The sequence below is a fragment of the Phoca vitulina genome, unplaced genomic scaffold, assembly GCF_004348235.1.
Source record: "Phoca vitulina isolate PV1807 unplaced genomic scaffold, GSC_HSeal_1.0 scaffold8, whole genome shotgun sequence".
Lineage (NCBI taxonomy): Eukaryota > Metazoa > Chordata > Mammalia > Carnivora > Phocidae > Phoca > Phoca vitulina.
This window is the reverse complement of record NW_022589711.1, coordinates 78,605,115-78,622,407: the sequence shown is the minus strand read 5'-3', so window position 1 is coordinate 78,622,407 and position 17,293 is coordinate 78,605,115.

Genomic DNA, 17,293 nt, shown 5'->3' with positions numbered 1-17,293 from the left:
ATTCAGTGAACAGGTGAGTATTTGGGAATTCACTGTGGTATGAATATTTAATGATTGTGAATATATAATAATTTGGCGGCCTCATTTTTAAAAGAAACTAATTTATTGACTCCAAATTGAACTTGGTTCAATGAAGGCATATAGTTACATACATTTGCAAGCCTTAGTGAGTTAAATTGGGGAATGGATGATGGTCTTGCTCTGCCGGACAAATAAACTTTGAAAAACATGATTCCCTTTTGAGATTTATATATACATTTAAAATATACTTAAAGTATGTTCTATCCTCTTGCTTTAATGTATATTTTTATGTTGAAAAAGTGAAAGAAAAACCTATAGTTTTTATGACTGACAGTTAATGAAACATCAAATATGACTATGTACTATTGTGTGTGTCTGGCGGGTGATATTTGGATGAGTTGTAAGAGAAAGATGTTAATTGATGAATTACTATATCTTTATCTTCTAGATGTTATTTTTAAAACTTAGTTTTAGCAAAATGCATGTTTTCATGATCAAGATTTCCACATAATTCATGTTCCATTGATACTTTGATCAAATTAGACCACTTTTGTTGAATCATTGTATTAAAAAAATTAACTTTTAAAAGTTAATTTCAATTTGGTGAACGTTTGTTTAGCTGAGTTAGCCGTAAGGTCTGGAAATGAACCACAAATTGTACATATCATGTTCAGAAATTGTAATTGGGGTTGTGCATAATGCATTATCACTATTGTAAACAGGGTTGCAAATATTTAAATTTTATCATATAAACGGCGGTCACTTCTATTGCCATTTTCGCCGTCTCTTAACACAATATTCTAGAATCTAGATCCATCGTGAATTTTCTGTCTGGACCTGCATAAATACAAATTTAGGGCGATGTGAATTTTTAATATTTCCAGCCACTAAGCATGCAACTGTTGAAAACACCAGGCAATTTTCAAGAATGATAAACTGGAACACAAAGAGAGCAAGGAAATGGATGCTCAGCACCACTGAGATATAATCTTAGGAAGTTGATAAGTTGTACTTCTCTTAATTAAGCACATTCACTGCTCAAACTCTGCACACACCCCAAAGCAGTGTCCATCTCCTGTGTTCGCAGCAGTACAACCCATTAGCCTTGATGGCATTTGGAGATGGTCATCTTTTATTTGATGCACATTAGGCTAGAGGTGCGGAGAAGAGTTTCCCCAGGGCCTGCAAGTGGTAGTATTAGAAATACATATTTAAGACTGCAGGCTGTGCTGTGCTGGAATTGAGCCTTGATCTCTAAAAATGGTGCCTTGGGCACTATCGTAAATTTACATGTTGTGTGTTTGTTTTATGCAGAACCTTCTAAAGCATGGGGCCTGGGGCAGGCACCACTCTTGCTTGGGTCTAAAGGCAGTATCCCCCATTTCTGCCCTTGACTCCTTCTAGCAAAGCAATCCTGTTAAAAAAAAAAGTTGGATCATCTTACTTCTCTCTGCTCACAGCCTCTTCAGGCTCCTGTCTCATCTGGAGTCAAAGCTGAATCCTTACTATGATCAGAGAGGTCTCATGTGACGTGGCCCCCACTTTTTCTCGAACTTTCCTGCCATCTAGTCCACACTTGCTCTGGGTGTTGCCTTCAGTGCTAATTCCTCAAATTTGCCCAGCATGTGTCCACTTATGGCTTTGTGTGTGCCTTTCTATCTACACGGCTCTTATCCCAGGTAACTGGATGACTGGCCCCTGCCCTTCTCTCAAGCCTTTGTTCAAATACCACCTTTTCTGTAAGGCCTTCTTTGGCCATGAAATTTTAAATTGCAGTCCCCATACCCTGACCTGCCCCGCTTTGTTTTTCTCCACGGCACTCAGCACCCTCTAATATATCATGTATTCCCATGTATTTCACTTACTGATCTTGTTTATTTTCTGTCTTCCACTAGAAACTAAGCTCCGTGAACCCAGGGACTTTTGTCTATTTATCGCTCTCTCCCCAGCACCGGCACCTTAAATACGCATTCAGTGAATAAAGATTGATGTGGTCGTTGTAGATCTCTCCACAAGGTGGTGCTCACAGATTATTTTTGCTTTTGGATTGCACCTTCAAAAACAACAGTTGCAAAGTAAATAAAATGATGACTTGGATTTCTTAAGAAACTGGCTTCCTGAAATACCATGTTTTATGTTTCATCTTGTTTCAGAGAACTACACATTTTCTTTCCCTGTTGGGACGTAGGACTCTGGGATGATCTCTGGGATTGCAGTGAGAGACTTAAAACTCTGGAAGGGGGAGCATGTCTCCTGTCGTCTGCATGTGATGCTCCTTCTGAGTGGGTGCCCAATCCATTTTTATCTTCCACTCCAGCCCAAAAGGACTCCATTTTGAGTCCTGGGCATTAATATATTCTACAGCTGTAGACTTACAAAAAGGTTTAAAATGAGGCAAGGAGACTATAAATTGAAGGATTTATTCATTTATTAAATTTTAAAAGAAGATTTATTTATTTTAGAGAGAGACAGCTCATGAGCAGGGGGAGGGGCAGAGGGAGAGAGAGAATCTCAAGCAGACTCCTTGCTGAATGTGGAGCCTGCCGCCAGGCTTGATCTCAGGACCCTGAGCCAAAATCAAGAGTCGGATGCTTAACAGACCGAGCCACCCAGGCACCCCTAAACTAGAAGGTTTAAGAATGCTGTAAGACCTGGAAGAAGGACATAGGGAAAAGGAAAAATTGAGAGCGGTGCTGCTGCCAATGACCAAGATGAGTGGGGGCAGGCAGGAGAGAGAAATGTTGGGAATTATGGAGCCATAACAACCACTGTTTCCTAGGTCCTACCAATGTGCCAAGCACAGAGCTTTATGGGTCTACAGTGCCTTAAGTGATATGTACCCCATGAGGAGACTAAGCATGGGCTGATTAGGCCATGTCCCAAAGGGCACCCATCTGTTAGGTGGGGGATCCATGAAGCCACTCTTAACCAATGGAGCAGGGTAGTTTCCTAAAAAGCTTGGCTAGTGGAACCTGGTATAATGGGAAAAAGAATGGTAGTAGCCTAGTTTCTCAAGGCTAGCACCCCAGGTGGAAAAAGAAATGAGGAGGGGGACAAAAATCTACTGACATCTCAGCAGGGGGTAAAAGAGTGGGCTTCTTATAAAACTGCAGGTGAAACCAAGGGCTTTACTGATAATCGAGACTGTAGTTGGGTGTTCTGATCAGCCTAGTGTCTCCGTGTGAATTTGGTGGAAAAATTTAGTGGGAGTGCTTGATTGTTCTAGGAATTTAGGATTAAAGCATCCTTATTGTTGATTGAATTATAAGAATTATGTTGCATCTAATAGAGATGGTATGAGAGCTTTGTATATTCAGGGTCCTTCCTTCTGAGGTAGGAAAATGCATGGAATCCTCTCTTGTCCTGAGCTTGTGGAAAGAGCTGATGAGGCAGAAGGCTCACATGCTCTCTGTGTAGTCATTCATTTGTTTAGGGTTTCTGTGTGCCTGGCTGAGGTACTGAGGATAAGTCAGTGAGCACAACAGGGAGAAAATACTATTCTGTCTTCACAGAACTTATGATGATAAAGAATGAAAAATTGATAAGCTACTAGTTATCTAGTATGTCAGAAGCTGATAAATTCTAGGGAGGAGAACGGGGCAGGATGGAGGACTGGGAGTATTACAATCGGGTGGTAGCAGGGAGAGAGATTTAAAATAGAGGTCAGAAAAGACCTCATTGAAATGTACTATTTGAGCCAAGATATAAAGAAGGCAAAAGAGCATGTCATGAGTATCTGAGAAAGCAGAGGGAGTGCAGGGACAAAATCCCGAAGGTAGGAGCTTTCTTGGTGAGGAGGCCAGTGGGACTGCACAAAGTAGGGGGTGAGGTCAGAGAAGTAATGGAGTCACAGACTGTGTAGGACTTTTAGGCTGTTGTGATGCGTTAAGCTTTTCCTCTGAGTTTGGTAGACATAGAGGTGCACCCCCCAGATCCTCATCGAGGAAGGATTAGATGCCCCGCTAAGGGGACTATGTTCAGCAGACAGGTTCCGGCTGTAAGCTCCTTCAGGGTCTGCTTGAGCTACAGAACTCCCTCTTTTGAGGTTATGCCTTTCCCAGGGCAGTTCAAATCTGGTCACCAAGCAAGGTGGGTGAGCCCTTCATGGCCGCCGGGATGCGCCAAACTCTATCCAGAGCTTTCTGTAGGTGACTGAGGCTTTGCTGGGTCTTCATGATGTTTCGGCTCTTCCCTGCCCAGTTTGATCTTCTTTTCCTTCCCTTCACAGGTGTTGATTCCTAAACATCTTGCACTCAAACTTTCTCTGCACATCTGGTTCTAGAGACCCAACTGGTGACCCTGAGATGTAAACTGTGAGAGCAAGTGGTAGAGGACAGAATTTTGTGGGCCACTTGGTCATTGTGCACTCACACATGAGCATAACGCATACCGCATACTTTTCTCCTTTGTTCTGGGCCAGGGCTGCAGAATTATTTAGTTAATTAACACTGTGGAGCACTATTGAAAGCGTTGGGCCTGACATTTAGGTCCAAAGAACCTCTGCTGGCTGACTATAGTGATTAAGTGCATGGACTCAGGAACTGGAGGTGCTGGGTTAGAATTTCATTTACTAGCCATGTGACCTTGGGCAAGATACTTAGTCTGTGCCTTGGTTTTCTCCTCTCTAAAATGGGGTTTTGAGGTTATAAATGAATTTATAGTTGTAAAACTTTTAGAACTGTCTCTGGCACATAGAAAGCCTGCTCTATTAAAGTCAAATGTGAGAGGGCATATTTTGTGTATGGTTCAGTGTTCAGACTCCTTTTTATGGTCAGAAATGTATTGGTTTTTCAGGTGATGGGCTTATGAGTAGAAGGGGGTGTGAAATCAGGGCTGGTTTGGGTTCAGTGTACTATCAGAGGTCATAGTGTTGATTGAATTGGAGCTACGCATTTAATTAAGGCCTTCCGGTGAAATACCTGAGTTATTAAAAAACATACCAAAAAACTGTGTTTTATAAAGGATACATAACAATATAATGTTTTTCCTTTGAAATGAGATTGAGGTTCACCCTTTCTTCAAAATCACTATTAAAAGAGTTAACATACCAAAATGCATGGATTTACCTTCATATTGAGGCACCCAGGACCATTGTTTTGGATTGTCATGCTGACCATGAACTTCCTATACACCTGAACAAGGCACTGAAGGAGGGTCCAACTAAAGATGGATGTTTTGCTGATCTGAAAGGTAATGACAATGACAAATGAGAACTCCTAGTGGACCATAGTGAGAGTTAGTGGCAGGAAATTGCATCGGCTCAGTGATTAAGGCAACATCAGCCGTCAGAAGACAGCAGCAGGGCAGGTGGCCTTGGTCTTGTTGCTGCCTCATCTGATCCATCTTGCAGGGTGATGAGTCTGAGATGTGTCTGCCAGGCCCACAAACACGATCCTCCCTTGCTTCCTTTTTTTTTTTTTCCCTGAGGATAAATGAGCAACAAGAAATTTGGAACATCCAGATTATTCAATGTCAGAGTTATTGCCAAAGGAGCACGCCCACTGTCCTTGGATGTTGAATGCAAGTTAAATTGCCTCTGGCAAAAGGTTTTGTGAAGGTCTTATTCATTCATTTTAATTTAAGAAAAATTAATGAGCACCTACTATGTACCAGGCACTGGGCTCCATGCCAGGGATACGAAGACGAATGAGATAATTTCTTGTCTTCAAGGAAGTCACAGTCAAATGGAAGAGGCGACTAAGTGAGGACAATGGATGTTCCATCTTTTTTGTCTCAGGAACGGACAAGGACCTAAATGTCAGGGCTATTATAGGGGAAATTGAGAAAACACTTAATCCAGCAAGTTGGTTGATTGATGTTCTTATTTAACTACTGCACAGAGTACTAGGTAAGCAATTTATTTCAAAAGGTTCAGCCTCAGCAGGAGAAAAATATAAACAACAAAAAAAATCCAAGAACAACATTTTCACAATTGGGTGTTACCATGTGGGATCCTAAATCTTGTTTCTAAATCCTTGGATTGACAAGCAAGAGAGGACTAAAAGAACTCTCTGGGGAAATCAGAAGTGGACCTGGCAAACTAAAAAAACAAAACAAAAGAAAGACATCAGAGGCATTTACTTGAGCTTACTTAGAAGGACTCTCAATAATCATGTCACCAGCTTTTCTTGAGGGAAAGAGTCCTAAACCTGGATTCTGTAACTCAAAACATGTGACCCAAGGATCCACAGATTATAGCATTCACATTCCAACCAAAGTCTTCTGATTTAAAACAGAAAAAAAAATTATTGGGATATGATATGCCTGCAGAAAAGTGCACACATGTGGAATGTATGGCTTGATGAACTTCGACAGATGGGTAATTATGAAACTGCCACCATGTCATGATATGGAAAATTTCCAGCACCTGGCAGGCTTCCTTGTGCCTGCTTCTAGTCAAATCACTTCACCAACATAACCGCTACCCTAATTTTTATTGCCATGGATTAATTTTGCATGTTCCTGGACTACATATAAATGGAATCACATAGTTTGTAATCTTTCATGTTTGGCTTTTTGCCTCAACATCCTGTCTGGGAGATTATCCATGCTGCTGTGTGTATCAGTAGCACCTAAAATGTTGAACATATTTTCATGTGATGACTGGCCATTTGTATGTACTCTCTTGTGAAGTGCTGTTCAATTTTTTTTTTTTTTTTCTGCCAAATTTTATCCATTATCCGTAGGACTTCTTTTCTTTTCTTTTCTTTCTTTATTTCTTTTTTTTTAAGAGAGGGAGGGAGAGAAAGAGAGAGAGGGAGAGAGAGAGGCAGGGAGGAGCAGAGGGAGAGAGAGAATCTTAAGCAGGCTCCATGCCCACAACCCTGAGATCATGGCCTGAGCCAGACACTTAAGTGACTGAACCACCCAGGTGCTCCTGTAAGAGTTCTTTAGACTGTTTGCATACAAGACTCTTGAGTTTTAATTGACTTCTTTTTTTCTACAAGTGGGTCAGTTTGTTTTCTGAGCCCCCTCCTCTCTTTTATTCATTCCTCTTAGGTTTCTCAAACTCGCAAAAGTAAGCTCCCCTGATGGTTCTCTGTCTTTGTAGGACTAAAATTTTCTCCAAAAAAACAAATTAATGCTCAGGTGCAAATGACTAAAAGTACTTTGTTTGTTACTTTTGCCCCTAGATATTTATCTCTTCAAAGGAAATGAAGCCAACCAACAGAATTTCTAATAGTAGAATTTTAGAAACTAGAAAGTTGATGGGGAATTTTTTGGAGGGAGATTGGGGGACAAGAATGACCAATGAGATGCACTTTTTTGTTTCTGAAATCCAACAATGCTACCATTTCTTAACATTTTCTTTGAATTTGGGCCAAATAGCTTTAAGGAATGTTGGACAAAGGAAAAAAGAAATTTATCAACAAATAATTGCTTCATTAAAAGATAAAGAATTAAAATATATGGGGCTATACCTGGATCACTGGTTTCAGGCCTGTCAAAGATTGACCATCAGTGGCTGATTGCCAGTCTAGCAACCTTACGGTCTGGTGTTTCAGGGACACTGTTTTCTTAGAAACTAGTGCTAATATTGCAACAATGATTTTCCAGGAGATTACAAAGCATGCTTATGAAGTTAGTGACATTAGATTGGGAAGTGGAGTCTAACACCTTATAGGGAGGAGAATGATTTAACATGACCTTGAAAATAAGGGTAAAAAAACAGAAAAAAAAAAAAGAAATATCAATGAAGGCTATTTATGTGATGTGAAAGAGGGACCAAAAGCACTGAAAAGAAATTTAGAAAAGGGTGTGCGTGTGTGTGTGTGTGGGGGGGGGGGGGGGTTCCCTAATTGGCGCAGTCGATTAAGCATCAGACTCTTGGTTTTAGCTCATTTTGTGATCTCAGGGTCATGAAATGGAGCCCCACATCAGGCTCCACGCTCAGGGTGGAGTCTGCTTGGGATTCTCTCTCCCTCTGCCTCTGACCTACCCTCCCTCCATGCTTGCATGTGCTGTCTCTCTTTCTCTAAAATAAATAAATTCATCTTAAACAAAACAAAACAAAACGGTGTGTGTCCTTGGTGGTCCCAAGCAGTCTTTGCCCATCCTCAAGGTAAGACTATGCTGGAAAAGAAAGCATGGTTCTGAGATGTCCAACCTAAAAACTGAACTATTTAATATCTCACTGTAGATCTAGTTCTCAGTTATATATGCTAAAAACAGAATGGGGGCACAGATTTGAGAATCCATCTGTTTCTGCCATAAAGATTTCACTCCTCAAATATTTATTGATCACTTATTGTCAGGTGCTCTGATAATCATCATACAATTTTGTAAATTCTTTAAAGTATTTATTAATTAGAACAGAAAAGAGGTTGGAAGCAGTCTGTGAGGATTAGGGGAGCTTTTGCATTAATTTATTTCTCCATACAGTAAGTATTTATTGAGCATCTACCTCATGCCCGGCATCATGTTAGATGCCGAGGATACAGCTTTCAGCGAGAAAGAAGAGTCTTTGCCTTCATGGAGCTGGCGGTTTAGTGGGAAAGAGAGCAGAGATGTCATTAAACTATGTCTTGAAATACTTTTCTGGTGAAAAAGGGAGGAAGGCAATTCCTGGCAGAGGCTCCTAGAGATAGAACTGTAGAGTTTAAAAAGAGGTCTGTGAATTTGGAGAACTACAAATAGTGGAATGTGGCTGCAATCATGTGGAGTGCATTTGATGAGAATCCAGTGAAGTAGATTCTCCCAAAAATGTTGCAGCTAAAATCTACCACAGGCTGGGATAGCTAGATCAATTACTCTGTCTGTCTGTCTGTCTATTTGTCATCTTATCTATGTAAGTAAGTAAGACCTATTCTGCAGGATGGTAATTAAAAGTAAGACCTATTCTGTGGATGGTAATTAAAAACCCTGGGGGGATACATATGGAGATGAATATGACACGGTCCCTATCTTATCCTTAAAAATTCTTCTAATTGAATATAGGAATGTCATTGACAAATGATATTAAGGTGAGAGAAACAGGTGGATTTAGATGGAAGGAGTTAGGCTCATGGTTCAATTCGGCTTCATTCTATCTATCATAATTAAGATAGAATTTTGACCTTTCAATAGGGATTTCCCTTCCTTTATCCTCAGGTGTTCAAAGACTTGTGTAGTGATTTTGGGCTATTCAGCTCTACTGAGAAGTGTCAGAGCAGACAAAAGATAAACCTATTAAAATGTCAAGAAGAAAATGGCCCTTTGGGTTTCTAATGACTATTTTCTGGTCAAATAACTTGTAAGTATCAGGTTCAAAAGGGCCAATTAATTTTTTTAACATTTTATTTATTTATTTGAGAGAGAGAGAGAAGGGGAGGGGCAGAGGGAGAGGGAAAGAGAGAATCTCAAGCAGACTCTGCTCTGAGCGCAGAGCCTCACTCTGGGCTCAATCTCACAACCCTGAGATCATGACCTGAGCCAAAATCAAGAGTTGGATGCTTAACCAACTGAGCCACCTAGGCACCCCCAAAAGGGCCAATGTAGGGTTACATTTATTATATCCTCTTAAACGCCTTTCAAAAGCATTGCATATGTATATTAGTGAGCTTTTTCTGCAGTAACAAGCAACCCCCAAATTTCAATGGCTTGCAACATTTATTTCTCACTCATGTGTTTACAGGTTTGTTGCAGCTTTTCTCAGCTCTGCATAGCTCTGCTGGTCTGGGCTCTAGGCTCTGGACAGGATTTAAGTCTGTCCCATATATCTTTACATTCTGGGAGCCAAATAGAAGAAGCAACCACTTAGGGAAAGTTTTCTTCATGGTGGAGGGCTGAAGCTCAACAAATGATGGCAACTTGCAATTCCACTAAAAGTTTCTGCTAGGACATGATATAAATTGTATTCACTCAGGTTCCATTTGCAAAGACAGTCATCTGACCAAACCCATAACTGGGCTGAGAAGGATACTCTTTCCATAGGGCATGGGTGGGAGAAGGTAGGTGAATGTTTGCTGTTCAAAACAACCTACCACGATGTATGTATGCATGTATGTATTTATGTACTTGTTTTGTAAAATAATTTCTACAGATAAACTGAAATGTCTCTCAGAAGTGTTATGATCAGAAGCTATAAGAAAATACAACATTTCAAAGGAAATGTTCTTTCTAAGGTTTTCTTTCATGCTATAGTAGAAAAGTTGGTGTTAGAAGTGGATACATTAAGGGGGGCACGTACTGAATGGAGCACTGGGTGTTATATACAAACAATGAATCATGGAACACTACATCAGAAACTAATGATGTAATGTATGGTGATTAACATAACATAATAAAAAAAACTAATGATGTACTGTATGGTGACTAACATAACATAATAAAAAAAATAAAATAAAAGAGCTGGCAAAAAAAAATAATTTTTATAAATAAAGCAATAAAATTTAAAGAAAAAAAGTGGATACATAGTAATGATCTGAAATGCTTGGCTTAGGGGGATATAGCTGTGGGAAAAATTCAAATTCAGGCTATCATAATTTGGAGGTATTCAATTGTGAGAAATGTCTGTGTAGTTATTCATTAATTTAGAACTGATGTGATAATACTAGTTCTTCAGGTAGGATTAGAGTGACCCATTTCAAACATGGTAACACATTTTTTTTTTTTTTTTAGGGGGGAGATTGGGATGGAGTGGGAGAGACAGTGAATCTTTTACAGTGTAGATTGAGCTATATATAATTACTATGTTACTGATAGAGTCTTTATGTTTTGTTTAGTTGATAAGTGTGCCTCCCAACTGATTTTCCCTGCAAAACCAGGTGGTATATCGCCATTTCTGCTCTAACAAATGACAGAAGTAGTCATTTTCCCTGTGTGTAGGAAAAGCATAAATCAGTTTTTGTAATGGGACTATAAATCTCTGTCTGAGGTATGAACTCATGAGTTAAACTTGGTTATAGAACGGATTAAAACTTAGAAGAGCTTAAATGCAGTGTATTTTGTGCGAATATTGAAGTGACTGTAGGACATTTCATAGTGTGTTGGAAACAGCACATTTTCTGTTCCTCCTTGTACTTTTATATTTTATGCTGATATTAGGTGTTGTTCTTAGTGTGCAATGATAATGATTTTAGATTATTATGCACACTTCTGCAGCTTCAGTGACCACTACTTAAAACTGAGCCATTGAGCAATTTCAATAGATGTAGAGATCACAATGAACCTCTCTAATTAAGAAATATCATTGTGTACCATGCTTAGAGTAACTCGCAATTCAGCACAAGGCAGCCCATCCTGTTATGTGGATCAAATCAGTTCTGTTTTTAAATACAGATGACACAAAACGTTCCTGTAGAAAACTACTTGTTAATATTATTTAAAAAATTTAAAAAAAATTTTTGAATTCAAGTGCAGGGCTTGAATTCACGGCCCTGAGATCAAGACCTGAGCTGAAATCAATCATCAGACATTTAACTGACTGAGCCACCAGATGCCCCTACTTGTTAGTATTCTTGAAGCCACTGAAAATGTGTTGAGGGGATAGAGTAAAAAACCAGTAAAGAAGTTTGATCTTACACCTAAAGGGAGAGATTAAAACCCTCATTAAATTGTTATGAGGTCATTGGGGTGCAATTGCTTCTCTCCTTCCCTCCTCCTTTTATCTTTTGACCATTATAGTAGTTGGGTCCTTTCGGCTGCTACAAATGGGAAGCCTAATTCAACCAATAAAGAAATTTATTAGCTCATTTAACAGGTGGTCAAGAGGTAGTGTGGGCCCCAGTCATGGAGAGACTAGGATACTCACTGTATTTCTGTTGTTTTCTTGGATCTTTGTTCTGCTGTGCATCATCTCTATACTCAAGCTGGTGTCTCTCATTGTGATAACATGGTTGCCAGTAACATCCAAGGAAACATGCTACCTTGATCCTGTTCCAATGAAAATAATGCTCCCCCAATATGTCAGACACTTTAGTTGTTATCCAATATCTATTCTCCCTTGTCACATACTGTGGTGGTTAATTTTATGTGTCAACTTGACTAGGCCAGGAGATGCCCACATAGCTGGTAAAACATTATTTCTGGGTGTGTCTGTGAGGATGTTTCTGGAAGAGATTAGCATTGATTCAGTAGACTGAGTAAAGTAAATCATCTTCACCAGTGCAGGTGAGCATCATTCAATCTGTTGAGGGCCTAAAGAGAATAAAAAGGAGGAGGAAGGGCAGATTTGCTCTTTGCCTGAGCTGGGCTGCCCTATGACATTGGTGCTCCTGTTTCTTGAGACTACAAACTCAGACCAGAACTTACACAGTTGCACCCCCTCCATTTTTGGACTTTTGGACTTGTACTGGGACTTACACCATTGACCTCCCTGGTTATTAGGGCTTTGGACTCCATTGAATTGAACCATTGTTCTCCAGCTTGCAGATGGCAGATCGTGGGACTTTGTGGCCTTCATAATCATGTAAGTCAATTTCTATGATAAATCTCATATATGTAGTGGAATGAGGGCTTGTTGGTGGGCTTAGTCCTTGAGATGGAGGTCTGCTATGGAAAAAGGCAGAATGGTAAAGTAGAAGAAAGGAGCTGGGACGTTTGACAGCTTTGTGGAGGAAAGCTACCTTACCAGCTTGAATTTTTTTTGGAGAATAATAAACTAGCAGTTTTACTTCAAGTTTTTGTGAATAAATTTCCTGAACTGATGTCTTCACCAATAGAAGAGTGGAATAAAGTCCACTCTTCAGGATTCTATATCCCTTTAGGTCATGTACTCATCCCTGGGCCAGAAATGGTCTCCATGGGAACCAATAGAGTGTATTAATTGACTTAAACCTAGGTTGCTGAATTAATCACTGGAAAAGAGGGATAGGATCACAATGATTGGTTAGGATTATTCAGGAGCCACTCCTGGAGCAAGAACCTAATGGAGTCACTGGAGGGTTAGGTCATATTGGGGCTTCTATTAGGAAGATGGAAGGAATAGTTGATCCAGCAAGATCCATTAGAAGTGTGTCTCTTCTCATTGGCATAGCTAACAGATAGTGGTCTGAGAAAGTAAGAGTTGACTAATTTAGTCCACTCTTATGATATAGTCCTGGGGGCATTCTCCTTCTTAGATTGCCTGGGCTGGAGATTATAGCCTAAATGTTGGATGTTATTTCAGATTTAGCATGTTTGGTTTTCATTTATTCACATGTGTGTTTGCATGTGGCTGTTGAGGGGGGGTGATCCATGTTACATATGGGTGGGATGGGCAAAGTTCTCCTTCCTCTGGATCTTGGCATCTGAGAAAAGCTTGTTTGATTTGTTAACTGAGAGTTAGTTAGAACTGTTGCCACGAGGCTTCAGGAATATAAAAGAAATCATCTCCAATAGTTGATCAGTCCACTAACAGCCTAAATAGTTTAAGAGCTCATCAACTGACCTACTACCCACCAGTGCTTTCACTATCCTGACTTCTGAGAGTAAGGTAGAGAGTGTTATCTAGATGGAGAGAAGAAGGGCCAAATTTTGCTGTTTTACCTGGCATCGACACCATTTATATTGCTGGAAACCATCTTGAGCTACTCTCCTGGATGTCACATGTCCCTGACCAAGACCTTAAAATGTGCATAACTTATGAAAAACAGGACCGAAGAAGTTAAGTAGATCAATGATTGCACAGGTAGTCTCTGGAGAAGAAAACACAGAATATAGGTTAGGAGCTTGGCATTAAATTGTTTGGGTAACTAGATGCTGATAAAGCCACTGATTTGTACAGTAAAGACATTGGGCTCTAGGAGTCAACTGATAGTATAAAAATCCTGCCTCCTGGTTGTGTGAACTTGGACAAGTGCTCTCTCCCAATGTCTGTTTCCTCACTATTAAAGGCAGCGATGATAGTACCTACCTGTGGGTGACTGGAGGTTTAAATAAGAACAAGGCTTTTAGCACAGGATCTGTTACATAGGAAAGGGAACATCACAAAAGTCACTGCAGGTCATGTGGGTTCCCCAGCTTCTTTTCTAGTTGTTTCTTCATTTTGAAGAACATTCAGATGACATGGAAAAAGGGATTTCTCTTATAAGTTGAGGATTCCATTTTTACTAGAAACCATCCCTAAGCAACACTGACCAGAAATTTTGCTTATCCTAGATTTCATTCATAAAGAAGTTAAACACACACACACACACATACACCTTTAAAAGGGATTGATTATTTTTAAAGCTTTTATTTATTTGACACAGAGAGAGAGAGAGAGCACGCACACATGCACATGCACAAGCAAGGGAAGTGGCAGGCAGAAGGAGAGGGAGAAGCAGGCTCCCCGCTGAGCAGAGAGCCTGACATGGGGCTCAATCCCAGGGCCCTGGGATCATGACCTGAGCTGAAGGCGGACACTTAACCGACTGAGCCGCTCAGGCACCCCTAAAAGGGATCAATTTTGATGCCATTAGAGACAATTGCCAACTGGTTTAACATTCATCTTAGATGACATTCAGCTGAGGACTCTGAGCAGACAGTCTGTAGGGATGTAGGGATCTGATACAGGAACTGGAAGGATCTCTGCTAATGAGCCAGTTGATTTCAGTTCAGTATAAAATGACACTGTCTAAAAATTACACCTGTCTTAAAATTTAATTAGATGCTCCTGATCATGGTGAGTTGTGTTACTGGAGGTTTCCAGACAGAAGGGGGACAATCGTTGATCAGAGATATGATTGAGAGGCTCCCATACAGAATGCATATTTGGGCTAGGTGACGGCTTAGATTATGCTTACTTCTGAGCTGCTTTGACTATGCCTTAATTTCTAGTCATGTCAACATAAATACAGCCTTCATTTAGAATTTGATCTATTAATAAGCTTTTGTAACTCTTCAGTTGGTGAATCGTCAATGCCAGTCAGAATGTATAATTCTTTGGAAAAGCCAGCAGTTAAAACTACTCGCTCAAAGACAAAGCTTAATCACCCCGAAGTTACAGTTTTTGAAGTAGTCATTGAAAAGGACCTTAATATGACAGTAAAAAACAAATAAAAATTGATGAGGCCAAGTGAAAGGTAAACAGTCTTTTGGAGAGAATTAAAAAATTTCATGCATTTACCTTTACTCACTGCAAAAACAAGGCAATTACAAGACATTTGACTTTTTAATTATACTGTTGCTACATATTTTAACTTTAATGTTTTGAAGAATCTTGGATGAAATTGTTTTAATTGAGGCCAACTCAATTTTTGGTTAATATTTATAATTAGGTAGAATTTTCCCTTAATGTAATTTCGCTAAAGCCTTCAAAACAGCTAAAGGAAAAGCTAGCAGTATATGTAATGAATAGTTATTTATACTACCCTATTTTCTCATCTAATGAACTGAGCAATAAAAAATAAAGGGGAAGAAGGAAGCTAATAGTCACTGGGCCATCACTGTGTGGATGCCTTGCATTGCACGCGGTACCTTATTTAACTTCGAAGTAACCTGGTGAGGCAGACATTTGATATATTTTGTAGATAAGAACTTTCAGAAACATTAAATATCTTGTCCATGGTCACTAAGCCAATAGATGATGGAGCTGGAATTTTGACTCAGAGTTGCCTGAATCCAAATAAAATCCATCTCTGTTACTCTAAGGTGGAGGCATTCCTATCTCGAACTCACATGCCTTCACCAATTAGGCAGGGACATAAACGGCTGATTCTGAAGGGTAGGTGGGAGGGGGTATAAGCCACATAGAGGCTGAACTGGACGATGTCTATTTTGCCTAAAGGCACTCGCACTGAATTTAAAAAATCATTTTGGCAGCGGAACAAACTTCTCTCCTACCCTTATCAGGCATGCATACCAAGAGTTTGCAACCTCCTAAATGCTGTTAAATTTTCATGCTTTAGATTAAATGAATGCATAGATTGAACAAATAGATTGGAGAGACACAATCAAAATGCAGTTTTGTCTTTGTCTCCCTCTATCTCCCTCGTTTTATTTAGTGGAAAATGCGAGCGGGAAAATCCCGCTAAAAGTGTGAGCAGGTTCAGTGAATTTTTCCTAGGTAAAAGACATGGCCACAATGGATTCAAGTCACAAGCATTCAGAAATTAGAATCTTCGGTCCTCTGCAATAACCCATATTTTGTAATTGATTTGTCACGCATCTTCTTCCCCTCAGCTTGGCCCCCTGCGTGGGAGAGAGGATCATGTCCTTCTTCTCTTTCTTCCTCAGATTTTCTCTCAACTCACAGCTTTTTGTTATCCCCAGCAGGGAAGAAGGAGAGAGGACAGAGAGAGGCGGGGAGGTACAGATTATAATAAAGCTCCTCCCCAAGATGCGCTAGAGTGAGCTGGCTCAGGCAGGTACTTAGCATTCACTCTCTTTGGGGTTCTTTCATAGCTCCCTCCGTGATTCCCATTGCTGGGGATTCCTCGCCTCTAGTTGTCTTGGTAGGAGGAGGGGATGCAAATGAGTATCAGTTTGAGGCTTCATCTGTGAGCTCTAGCATGTCTGAACTCCACCTTAGCTTTTTGTTGCTTGAGTCTTTTCCTTCCTGCTGGACCCGACTGATGCTGACCTCACACTGGCTCTTACTTGTGTATGGCCAGTGAAGGCACATGGGGATGCTTGTGTGTTCTTTCCCCTGTAATTTCTGGGAGGACAGGCTAGTTCCAACTCTTCTCAGCAACTCCCCGCTACGGTAGTCAGTCACTTGTCTGCCACCCTGGATTTCTCAGGATAGGAGTCAGCTCCCAGTCCACTCTACCTCCCAATAGGGGGGATGTAAATCACATAGACTGGGCTCTCTGAGTAGCTCGTTGAAGTCCCTGTTTACTAGGCTTGAGGTGAGGGAGCACTTAGGAGAGGGGTAGTTGGGGCCAACACTGTGGTTTTGTTCAAAGGAATCCTTTAACAAAAACCCCTTCTCGGACCTTTTTTTTTAAAAAAAAATCCTTAGCCTGGCTGACAGGTCCAAGAGTCAGGGGACCAGTTTTCATCATTTTCTCTGTCAACTCTGCATTTTGATCTGCTGTCTATCACAGGTGGGTGCCTCAGGGTGAAACGCCAATTTGGTAATGCTCAACTGTCACTCTGGGTAAAGCTGATGCCACAGTGATCAGGACAAAAGTAACCTTTGTTTGGTTTGGTACTCCTCAACCTGATGGAACCTTCAAAATCTGGATTTAGAAACGGTTCAACAAGGACCCCTGGATGGGCCTTCTGGGATCTGTAGCCTCCTGGAATGATGCACAAAGTTTCAATGTCAAAAGACATAGGTTTTTTTTGGGGGGGGGGTTTAGGACTCCAAACAGGTTAGGAACCTCTGGACAGAGTACTGCAGAATTTGTCCATATACAGTGCCTTTTCTTCTGAGGATCCAGCCACC